Genomic DNA, 11864 nt, shown 5'->3' on the forward strand with positions numbered 1-11864 from the left:
GACCACTTTGATATTTATACCCTAAGGTCATCATTTACTGATATATTTTGTGCTGGACAGAAAATTAAGGGGCTTGAGAATCTAAAGTGGAAATCTGGTTCCAATTCATGCCGTCTTCTGGCCCATAACTGATGTCAATTCTCAGGTACAACAGTTTTACTGATCCCAGAAAATACTTTGTTCAGCCTCCTTCTCCAAAATAGTTAATAAACAAATGGCTCTTTCCAAGACTTTTTAAAAATTTGTTCTCAGGATGTGGGAGATTTGGGATATTCGTTACCCATCCCTAATTGCCTGAAGATGGTGGTCGGCAGCCTTCTTGAACTGCAGCAGTCTTTGTGGTGATGTTCCTGGGATTGTTTCTCAATTGCTGGGCAACATCAGAGAGCATTAAGGGTCACCAGATAGTTTAGACCAGTCGTGAGTCGGCCTGATCATGCAGGGTTGGTCGGAGGTTCCTTTCCCTGAAAGACATGAGTGAACCATTTGGGTTTTTACAACCATTTAGCAGCTATCATGCTCATTTTTTTCCAGCTTGCCCACAAATTAGGAAATCAAATTTTTCCTGACTTGTCTTGGTGAAATTTGAACTCATGGGGGGTTAACTCATGGTGCGCAATTAACCCGTGCCCGGTCTTTGCGATGCAGACAGCACATGAGATTGGTGCTGTCTGGTGGTTTACCTGATTCCTGTGAGCAGCCAGGCCGAGCTGCGTAGTTTCATGGCTTCTCACAAGCAGGGGGGGGTCCCAGATATTGCGTGAGTGGCTCACACCTCTTAAAGGCAGCCTGCACCTCCTATTTGCAAAATATAAGATGTGGGTCCACATGGAATCTGAACAGAGATCAGACATCTCACACACAAAACACAGATGCAGCTCCCGTCCTTACGTCTACAAATCCTTGAGTTATGTTAAAACATTGAATAAAAGTTGTGCACTGCTAAATCCCACATCCTCCAATCTGCACGCCACACCTCACCAATCTGCCAATCTGAGTTGGAATCAGGTCTGTGAGAGTGTGCGCACCAAGACTCTCTGCTGATGCACTACAGACCTTAGTGCAAGAGGTGGACAGAAGGAGGGACATCTTATATCCACAGGGGGGCAAGAAGCCCTCCAGACATGTGCTCCCGAGGCAGTGGGAGGCAGCAGGGGATGAAGTCAATGCCAGGCGTGTCATGAACATGGATACAGTGCAGGAAGAAGTTCGATGCTTTGACATGAGTGGTCAATGTGAGTGAGGTCAACTGACAAGTGGCATCTCCCACCAACTGCACCACGCACTCCACCCCCATCACCCACATACCAACAAACTCTTTCAATCAGTACTCAAAATCTTTTCCCAAAGGTAGGGGAGTCTATAATGAGGGGACATAGATTTAAGGTGAGAGGGGAGAGATACAAAAGGGTCCAGAGGGGCAATTTTTTCACTCAAAGTGTGGTGAGTGTCTGAGGCAGTAGTAGAGGTGGGTACAATTTTATATTTTAAATAGCATTTGGACAGTTACATGGGTAAGATGGGTATAGAGGGATATGGGCCAAGTGCAGGCAATTGGGACTAGCTTCGTGGTATAAACTGGGCGACATGGACATGTTGGGCCGAAGGGCCTGTTTCCATGTTGTAAACTTCTATGATTCTATGATTCTAACTCTTCAATCAGATGCTTCCTCTTACCCTCACACATTACCATTACTGCAAGCCACCCACCCACAACTCACAGGTCACACACACTGTCAACTATTCAATCACGACAGGCAGAGCACCCAAACCTCTTGCAGGACACTCACCGACACACGGGAGGAGAGTCTGAGAGTCTAAGGCAAGTCATGGCAGCAGAGCTCGCACCTGTGATACGCTCCTCCTGCACTATGTGGGAAGTCATGGACACTACCAGTGTTCCTGGCGACCATGTGTGCAGGAAGTGTGTCCAGCTGCAGCTATTGGCTAACCGTATTTCGGAGCTGGAGCTGCGGGTAGATTCACTGTGGAGCATCCGCGATGCTGAGACTATCGTGGACAGCACGTTCAGTGAGGTGGTCACACCGCAGGTAAAGATTACGCAGGCAGAAAGGAAATGGGTGACCGCCAGGCAGAGTAAAAGGACTAGGCATGTAAAGCAGGAGTCCCCTGGGGCCATCTCCCTCTCAAACATATATTCTGCTTTGAATGCTGTTGGGGGAGATGGCTTATCAGGGGAAAGCAGCAAGAGCCAGGTTCGGGGCAGCACAGGTGGCTCTGCTGCACAGGAGGGGAGGAAGAAGAGTGGCAGGGCAATAGTGATAGGGGATTCAATTGTAAGGGGAACAGATAGGCGTTTCTGCGGCCATAAATGTGACTCCAGGATGGTATGTTGCCTCCCTGGTGCTCGGGTCAAGGATGTCACGGAGCGGCTGCAGGGCATTCTGGAGGGGGAGGGTGAACAGCCAGTAGTCGTGGTCCATATTGGTACCAATGACATAGTTTAAAAAAAAGGGATGAGGTCCTGCAAGTTGAATTTAAGGAGTTAGGAGATCAATTCAAAAACAAAGGTAGTGATCTCAGGATTACTACCGGTGCCACGTGCGAGTGAATATAGGAACAGGAGAATAGACAGGATGAATGCGTGGCTGCAGGGATGGTATAGGAGGGAGGGATTTAGATTCCTGGGACATTGGGACTGGTTCTGGGGAAAGTGGGACCTGTACAAGCGGGACGGGTTACACCCGAGCAGGACCGGGACCAATGTCCTCACGGGGGTGTTTGCTCATGCTGTTGGGGAAGGTTTAAACTAGAGTAGCAGGGGGATGGGAACCTGAGCGGTGAGTCAGAAGGGAGTAAAGTTGAGAGCAGCAAGAGAGGGGAAGACCCAGGGGAAATTTACAATACAAATAGTACAAACAGTTGTTCAAGAACAAGTGAGAGGGAAAAGCGTAGAGCAGCGGAAAGAAAGTGTACTTTAGGCACGACAGATAAAGTAAAAACTAGAAGGCATAAGGCGATTAACTCAGCATCAAAGCTGAAGGTCAGGCTAGGGTGTGTGGCCCAACTGAGAGTTCTATATACAAATGCACGGAGTAGAAGGAATAAATTAAATGAACTGCAGGTTCAAATTCAAATTGGAGGGTATGACATGATAGCTATTACTGAGACATGGCTGCAGGATGGTCAGGATTGGGAACTAATTATACCAGGTTATAAGGTCTACAGGAGAGATAGGGAAACTGGAAGAGGGGGAGGATTAGCCTTAATGATTAGAGATGAAATCACTTCAATGATAAAGGGGGATATAACGAGAGGTAAGCAGCCAACAGAGACCTTATGGGTTGAATTGAGAAATAGGAAAGGATCGAAGACTATAGTGGGAATTGTGCATAGGAGCCCTGGCAGCAGATCTGAAGTGCGAGATTGTATAAATGCAGAGATTAGACAAGCGTGTAAGAAAGGCATAGTGGTCTTAATGGGGGACTTTAACCTTCACATAGATTGGGAAAAGCAGCCTAGCAACTGTCAGAAAGGTAGCAAATTTCTTGAGCGTGTCCGGGATAGTTTTCGATAGCACTATGTGCTAGAGGCAACAAGGGGGCAAGCCATACTAGATTTAGTAATGAGTAATGAACCAGATTTAGTTAACGGCTTAACTATGCGTGAACATCTATCCAATAGTGATCATAACATGATCGAGTTCAATGTAGTGTTTGAAAGGGAAAAAAGTGAATCAGCTGCTAAGATTCTAGACTTGGGCAAGGTCGACTTCAATTGGATGAAACAGAGACTGTCCACAGTAAACTGGGCAAATCTGTTAATGGGTAAAACGACTGATGATCAGTGGGAAATGTTTAAAGAAACATTTAACGTGATACAGAATCGGTTTAAGAAAGGAGAGAGAGGGAAACTGGGGAATTATAGACCAGTTGGCCTAACATCTGTTGTGGGGAAAATGCTGGAGTCTATAATTAAGGATAGGGTGACTAAACACCGAGAATTTTCAGTTAATCAGAGAGTGCCAGCATGGATTTGTGAAAGGCAGGTCATACCTGACAAACCTGATTGAATTTTTTGAAGAAGTGACTAAAGTAGTGGACAGGGGAATGTCAATGGATGTTATTTATATGGACTTCCAGAAGGCATTTGATAAGGTCCCACATAAGAGACTGTTAGCTAAGATAGAAGCCCATGGAATCGAGGGAAAAGTACAGACTTGGTTAGGAAATTGGCTGAGCGAAAGGCGACAGAGAGTAGGGATAATGGGTAAGTATTCACATTGGCAGGATGTGACTAGTGGAGTCCCGCAGGGATCTGTCTTGGGGCCTCAATTATTCACAATATTTATTAACGACTTAGATGAAGGCATAGAAGGTCTCATATCTAAGTTTGCCGATGACACAAAGATTGGTGGCATTGTAAGCAGTGTAGATGAAAACATAAAATTACAAAGGGATATTGATAGATTAGGTGAATGGGCAAAATTGTGGCAAATGGAATTCAATGTAGACAAAAGTGAGGTCATCCACTTTGGATCAAAAAAGGATAGAACATGGTACTTTCGAAATGGCAAAAAGTTAAAAACTGTGGATGCCCAAAGGGACTTAGGGGTTCAGGCACATAGATCATTGAAGTGTCATGAACAAGTCCAGAAAATAATCAAGAAGGCTAATGGAATGCTGGCCTTTATATCTGGAAGACTAGAGTACAAGGGGGCAGGAATTATGCTGCAGCGAGACAAAACCCTGGTTAGACCGCACCTGGAGTACTGTGAGCAGTTCTGGGCATCGCACCTTCGGAAGGACATATTGGCCTTGGAGGGAGTGCAGCGTAGGTTTACTGGAATGATACCCGGACTTCAAGGGTTAAGTTACGAGGAGAGATTACACAAATTGGGGTTATGTTTTCTCGAGTTTAGAAGGTTAAGGGGTGATCTGATCGAAGTTGATAAGATATTAAGGGGAACGGATAGGGTGGATAGAGAGAAACTATTTCCGCTGGTTGGGGATTCTAGGAGTAGGGGGCACAATCTAAAAATTAGAGCCAGACCTTTCAGGAGCGAGATTAGAAAACATTTCTACACACAAAGTGTGGTACAAGTTTGGAACTCTCCTCCACAAACGGCAATTGATACTATCTCAATTGCAAAATTTAAATGTGAGATAGATAGCTTTCTGGCAACCAAAGGTATTAAGGGATATGGGCCAAAGGCAGGTATAAGGAGCGATATCACAGATCAGCCATGATCTTATCAAATGGCGGAGCAGGCACGAGGGGCTGAATGGCCTTCTCCTGTTCCTATGTTCCTATGAGATGTTAGTAACGGCTGGTTATCCTGCTTGCTTAGAACATGTTGTGATCGCGGGTTTGATTCCTTTATGGGCTGGTGAGAAGTTCACTTTGTGTCGGGTATTTTTTAACTTTTAAAATGCAAGCTTTGCAAACAAATCCAAACACAAAGTCACGGGGACAGTTTTTTGAATAACATCCTTTGCATCTTTGCCCTTGTGGTGGAGAAACAGATCTTTCTTTTTATTTGTCTTTCTCCGCTTTGCAGATAAACGATGAACTCGCGGCCTGTCCCCATTAATGGTCATCAGCAGTAACAGACAGATAGAACGTGTCTGACCGCCTCGAGATGTGGAAAAGGCATCAGTTCAGGACAAATGCATCAAATCAAATGGTCACCCGGCACTGAGAGAGACTAAAACAAGAGATAAAGACAGAAGGGAACTGAGAAATAAAAGCTCAATGAAGACGATAGAAATATTTTCCAACCTTGACGCGTGTCTTTTACATCCCCAATCCTTCAGTGGCAGGAATAGATTTTCACTGTAAATAAATGCAAGAATTGACCCAAAGAAGCAGAAGAGCACGGGTGGCAGTGAAATCATCTCCTGAGCATTAAAATATTCCACATAGGAAAGAAAGAGGGAGATGAGACTTTTGTGTCTATTTATCCAGCATGTTCAAATTCCATCAGCTCTCAATGCCCAGCACCTTTCATTCTCTCTCTCCCTGCTCCCCATATCAGGATGGGTTTCAGGAATTCGCTGTGATTGCTTAGAGCACCTAATTCACTTGGCAGCTGGGGAAGCAGAGGAAGCAGGAGGGGAGAAAGAATCAGAAACAGGAGAAGCCACGTGACTGGATTACAGGTCAAAATAGGACAAAAATGTTGACAGGGAAAAATTAAAGGCACTTTATCTGAAAGCACGCAGCATTCGCAACAAGGTAAATGTATTGACAGCACCAATAGTAGTAAATGGGTTTGATCTAATTGCCATTACGGAGACGTGGCTGCAGGGTGACCAAGGCTGGGAACTGATTATTCAAAAATATTCGACATTTAGGAAGGACAGGCAAAAAGGAAAAAGGAGGTGGGGTAGCGCAGTTAATAATGGATGAGATCAGTACAATAGTGAGAAAGGATCTTGGCTCAGAACGTTGAGATATAGAATCAGTTTGGGTGGAGCTAAGAAACAGCAAGGGGCAGAAAACATTGGTGGGAGTTGTTTCTCGGCCAGCAAACAGTAGTGGTAATGTCGGGCACGGTATAAAGCAGGAAATTAGAAGTGCATGTAACAAGAGTAATGCAGAAATCGTGGGGGTCTTTAGTCGATAATATAGATTGGGCAAACCAAATTAGCAGCAATACTGTGGAGGACGGATTCCTGCAATGTATACGAGATCGTTTTCTAGATCAGTATGTTGAGGAACCAACTAGTATTGTGCAATGAGAAAGGGTTAATTAATAATCTTGTAAGGGAACCCTTAGGGAAGAGTAACCACAATATGATGGAATTCTTCATTAAGTTTGAAAGTGATGTAGTTATATCTGAAACTAGGATCTTTAATTTAAACAACGGAAACTATGAAGGTGTGAGGCACAAGTTTTCTGTGGTTGATTGGGGAACTGCATTAAAAGGTATGACGGGAGACAGTCAATGGTTCACATTTGAAGAATTAACACATAATTTGCAACAAATATATGTTCCTTTACTGCACAAAAACCCAAGAGGTAAAGTGGTCCAACCGTGGCTAACAAGAGAAATTAAAGATAGTATTAAATCAAAGGAAAAGGGATCTAAATTTGCCAGAAAATGCGGTAAGCCTGTGGATTAGAGCATAATAGAATTCAGCAAAGCAGGACCAAGAAATTGATAAAGAAAGGGAAAATAGAATATGAGAGTAAACGAGCGAGAAACATAAAAACGGACTGTAAAAGCTTCTATAGGCAGGTAAAAAGGAAAAAAAACCTGTCTCTTTTCGACAGAGACGGGATAATTTATAATGGGGAATAAGGAAGTGACAGTGAAATTAACAAATACTTTGTGTCTGTCTTCACGGAAGAAGACACAAAAAAACCTCCCAGAAATAGTTGAGAACCAAGGGTTTGGGAGAAATGAGGAACTGAAAGAAATTAGTATCAGTAAAAAAAAAATAAGACTGGAGGAGTGAAATGGACTGAAAGTCAATGAATCCGAAGGACCCGATGATCTATATCCCATGGTTTTGAGAGGTGGCTACAGAGATAGTGGATGCATTGGTTGTCATCTTCCAAAATTCTAGAAATTCTGGAACTGTTCCTGCAGATTGGAGGGTAGCAAATGTAACCCCACTATTTCAGAAAAGAGAAAGAGAGAAAACGGGGACAACAGACCTGTTAACCTGACATCAGTGGTAGGAAAAATGCTCGAATCTATTATAAAGGATGTGATAACAGGAAACTCAGAAAATAATAATAGGATTTGGCAGACTCAACATGGATTTGTGAAAGGAAAATCATATTTGACAAACCTATTGGAGTTCTTTGAGGATGTAACTAGTGAAATAGATAAGGGGGGACCAGTGGATGTGGTGTATTTGGATTCTCAGAAGGCTTCCGATCTGGTCCCACATAGGAGGTTAGTGAACAAAGTTAGAGCACATGGAATTGGGGGTAATATACTGGCATGGATTGAGAATTGATTAACAGCCAGAAACCAGAGAGTAGGAATAAACGGGTCTTTGTCAGGTTGGCAGACTGTGACTAGTGGGGTACTGCAGGGATTGGTGCTTGGGCTCCAGCTATTCACAATCTATATCAATGACTTGGATCAGGGAACCAAATGTAATATTTCCAAGTTTGCTGATGACACAAAACTAAGTCGGGATGCGAATTGTGTGGAGGATGCAAAGAGGCTTCAAAGGGATATAGACAGGTTTAGTAAGTGGGGAAGAACAAGGCAGATTGAATATAATGTGGAAAAATGTGAAGTTATCCACTTTGGTCGAAAAACAGAAACACAAAGTATTTTTTAAATCGTGAGAGATTGGTTAACGATGATGCTTAAAGTGACCTGGGTGTCCTTGTACATGAGTCACTGAAAGCTAACATGAAGGTGCAGCAAGCAATTAGGAAGGCAAATAGCATGTTGGCCTTTAATACAAGAAAATTTGAGTACAGGAGTAAAGATGCCTTATTGTATTCAAATAGGGCCTTGTTGAGATCGCACCTGGAGTATTGTGTACAGTTTTGGTCTCCTTACCTCAGAAAGGATATACTTGCCCTCGAACGAGTGCAACAAAGGTTCACCAGACTGATTCCTGAGATGGCAGGATTGTCGTATGAGGAGAGATTGAGTAGACCAGGCCTGTATTCTCTCGAGTTTCGAAGAATGAGAGGTGATCTCTTTGAAACTTAAAAAATTCTTAGAGGTCTCGACAGGTCAGATGCAGGGAGGATGCTTCCTCTGGCTGGGGAGTCTCGAACCAGGGGTCACGGTTTCAGAATAAAGGGTAGGCCATTTAGTTCTGAGATGAGGAGAGATTTCTTCATTCAGAGGGTGGTGAATTTTTGGAATTCTCTACCCTAGAGGGCTGTGGAGGCTCAGTCATTGAGTACATTCAAAACAGAGATCGATAGATTTCTAGATATTAAAGACATCAAGGGATATGGGGATAGTGCATGAACATGGTGTTGAGGTAGAAGTTCAGTCATGATCTTGTTGAATGGTGGAGCAGGCTCGAGGGGCTGGATGACCTTCTCCAGCTTCTAATTCTTAGGTTCCTGTGTGAAACGAGCAGAACTTTGTATGTGGGCAATTGCTTCACATGATCCAGGGCGACCCTGCGTCACCTCGCAGCTTTCCCGGGAGATGCATCGATTTGGGCCGTGCGTGCATGTGTTTTGGAAATGGAAACAGAGACATCAGCAGCTTGTGTAGAATTTGACCTCACTTTCCATTTCACGCGCAGGCCAACCCGCACTCGGTGCTCTCACTGCCTCAACAAGTCATTCTTGTCTCACAGAAAATGCCACTTTGTGCCAGCAGCTTGTCTGGACTGGACTGCACTGAGCTGGGACACTGAGGACAGTCAAATACTGAAATCAGTACTTTGGACAGAAGTTCTCTATACCTGAATTATTGTTTCATTCATTGGAACATAAGAGCAGGGGTTGGGAATTCAGCCCCTCGAGCCTGGAGGTTAACATATCCTTCCTGTGGCGCGGTGCCCAGAACTGAATGCAGTATTTCAGATGGAGTCTCTCCACTGGTCTGTACAGCTGGAACATAATTTCCACCCCATTGTAGTCCAATCCCCTTGAGATAAAGGAGGAGAGTGAGAATGCAAGGGAGAGAGAGCAAGAGAGGGGGAAAGGGAGAGAGAGAGACGGCACCCTGTATTGGACAAACTCTCACTGCGGAGATTTCTCAAGAACTGATTTGAGCTCCAACTGAGCTTTCCAAACACTCCTTCTACTTTGGCAGGAGTTCCTTAGCAGCTTGTGGGTACTGTGATAGACTGTACCTTTTAACGGGCTCTATGCCGCAATGGATAGCCCATTGGATTTCCAATGTAATGTTTAAAAAATCATTGAAAGGTTGTAACCTCTCGTCCTAAAGTAGTTGAATTTTCGTGGTTCTGGCGTTGGGAAGTGAAATTTTGAAGCAAAACAGCAACAGGGTCAATCATATCTTTAGAGGAAACGAAACTGCCCCTTACACTTCCTCTTAGACAAGAGGCTCCAGTCCCACCCGAGTTCAAGATGCCAGACTACATCTCCTTTCAGACAGGTATCCAACTGGACACATGCAGCCTGCTGCCGTGTGAGCATTGGGGCTTCAGGGAGAGAATTCTCGCTTGCAGCAATTCTACTCCTGTAAAACTAGCTCCTGAAGTGTAGAATGGAAATTATCCCGCCAGAACCACTAAAATTCAACCACGTGAGGACGAGAGCTCACAACCTTTGAATAATTTTGAATCACACCATTTGCAGATGGATCTAATTCAGAGTTTGTGTCTCCAAAGCCGCATTCTCCCTGCTGTAAACAAGCAACACTAAAGCGCTGCTCTAAACATCTCATCTGCTCTTGGAACACAGTCGGCAGGAGGAACGACATGGCAACACGATGAAGTAGATGCATTTTGGAACACACCAATTGTACCTTCAATTCCGGTCGTAATGTTAATAAGCAACAGGATTAGTTGTTCCATGTTTTTTTTTATTCGTTCTGGGGATGTGGGCGTCGCTGGCAAGGCCGGCATTTATTGCCCATCCCTAATTGCCCTTGAGAAGGTGGTGGTGAGCCGCCTTCTTGAACCGCTGCAGTCCGTGTGGTGACTGTTCTCCCACAGTGCTGTTAGGAAGGGAGTTCCAGGATTTTGACCCAGCGACAATGAAGGAACGGCGATATATTTCCAAGTCGGGATGGTGTGTGACTTGGAGGGGAACGTGCAGGTGGTGTTGTTCCCATGTGCCTGCTGCTCTTGTCCTTCTAGGTGGTAGAGGTCGCGGGTTTGGGAGGTGCTGTTGAAGAAGCCTTGGCGAGTTGCTGCAGTGCATCCTGTGGATGGTGCACACTGTGTGACTCGAACGAGCAACCTCGGCATTTCGCGAACCTGATCAAATCATATAAATACCACACACTGATCGATGACACCAATAGAGCCCAATCACTTTCCTCACATCTCTTACACTGGTGGGAAGAATGTGAAGATGAGAGGCACTTACCTCTGGAATCGGGTCCTGTCCCCTTGACCAAACTAATTCCTGCACTAAAACCAGAAAATGCTGGAAATACTCAGCAAGTCAGGCAGCATCTGTGGAGAAAGAAACAGAGATAATGTTTCAGGTCAATGACCCTTGGTCAGAACTTGATAATCAAACATGTCATCCAGGCCCGCGCTGAGAATTTTAGGAACATAGGGACAGGAGAAGACCATTCAGCCCTTCGAACCTGCTGCTCCATTTAATTAGATCGGGGGTGATTTGTCCATTAACTCTATTTACCCGCCTTTGACACAGATCCCTTAATAATCTGACAGGGAAAGATCTATCGATCTCAGTCTTGAAAATGTGAATTGTCTCCCGGCATCTTCAGCCTTTTGTTGGAGAGAGTTCCAGATTTCTAGGACACTTTCTGTTATAAAGTGCTTCCTGAATGGTCCAGCTTTACTTTTAAGAATAAGCCGCGTCATTCTGGATTGTCCCAAGAGAGAGAATCACCGAAACTCAAGATAGAACCAAAGACCTGGAAATCTTCACTCTAATGGTCTCCCAACTGATCTGTTTTGACATTCGGTACAGGCAAAGTTCTTTTTCTCTTTGATGAACACAGAAGGGTAGATGGCAGCTCCCTCTCGATGAACGCGGCACCTCTCAGGAATGGGACCAAACAACCTCGAGATCTCATCCTTAACACTGAGAGGTAGACCCACATGTGTATTTACATCACACTTGGGAATCAGAGAGGGTAATGGCTCATGAGAAGGTATCAGGGAGTCTAATGGCTTCTTAGTGGTGATCCAGGAGGACAAAGGGATTTCAGAGAGGGGAAGGGACTGTCAGAGGGTGTTAGAGAGTGTTAGTGCTCTCAGGGCCTATCTGTGGGTAAAGGACACTCAGTGGGTAT

At 44.6% G+C, this 11864-nt stretch overlaps 1 long non-coding RNA gene across 1 annotated transcript; it reads right to left on the minus strand.

The window, feature by feature from the left end:
* Positions 1-55: 55 nt before the first annotated feature.
* LOC137307475 (uncharacterized) lies at positions 56-10987 on the minus strand. The gene is made up of 3 exons (XR_010959116.1): positions 10964-10987; positions 684-798; positions 56-464 (listed from the first exon to the last, which is right to left on the minus strand). It is a non-coding gene; the product is annotated as an uncharacterized lncRNA (long non-coding RNA).
* Positions 10988-11864: the final 877 nt, after the last annotated feature.

This window comes from Heptranchias perlo, chromosome 3 (assembly GCF_035084215.1).
Source record: "Heptranchias perlo isolate sHepPer1 chromosome 3, sHepPer1.hap1, whole genome shotgun sequence".
Lineage (NCBI taxonomy): Eukaryota > Metazoa > Chordata > Chondrichthyes > Hexanchiformes > Hexanchidae > Heptranchias > Heptranchias perlo.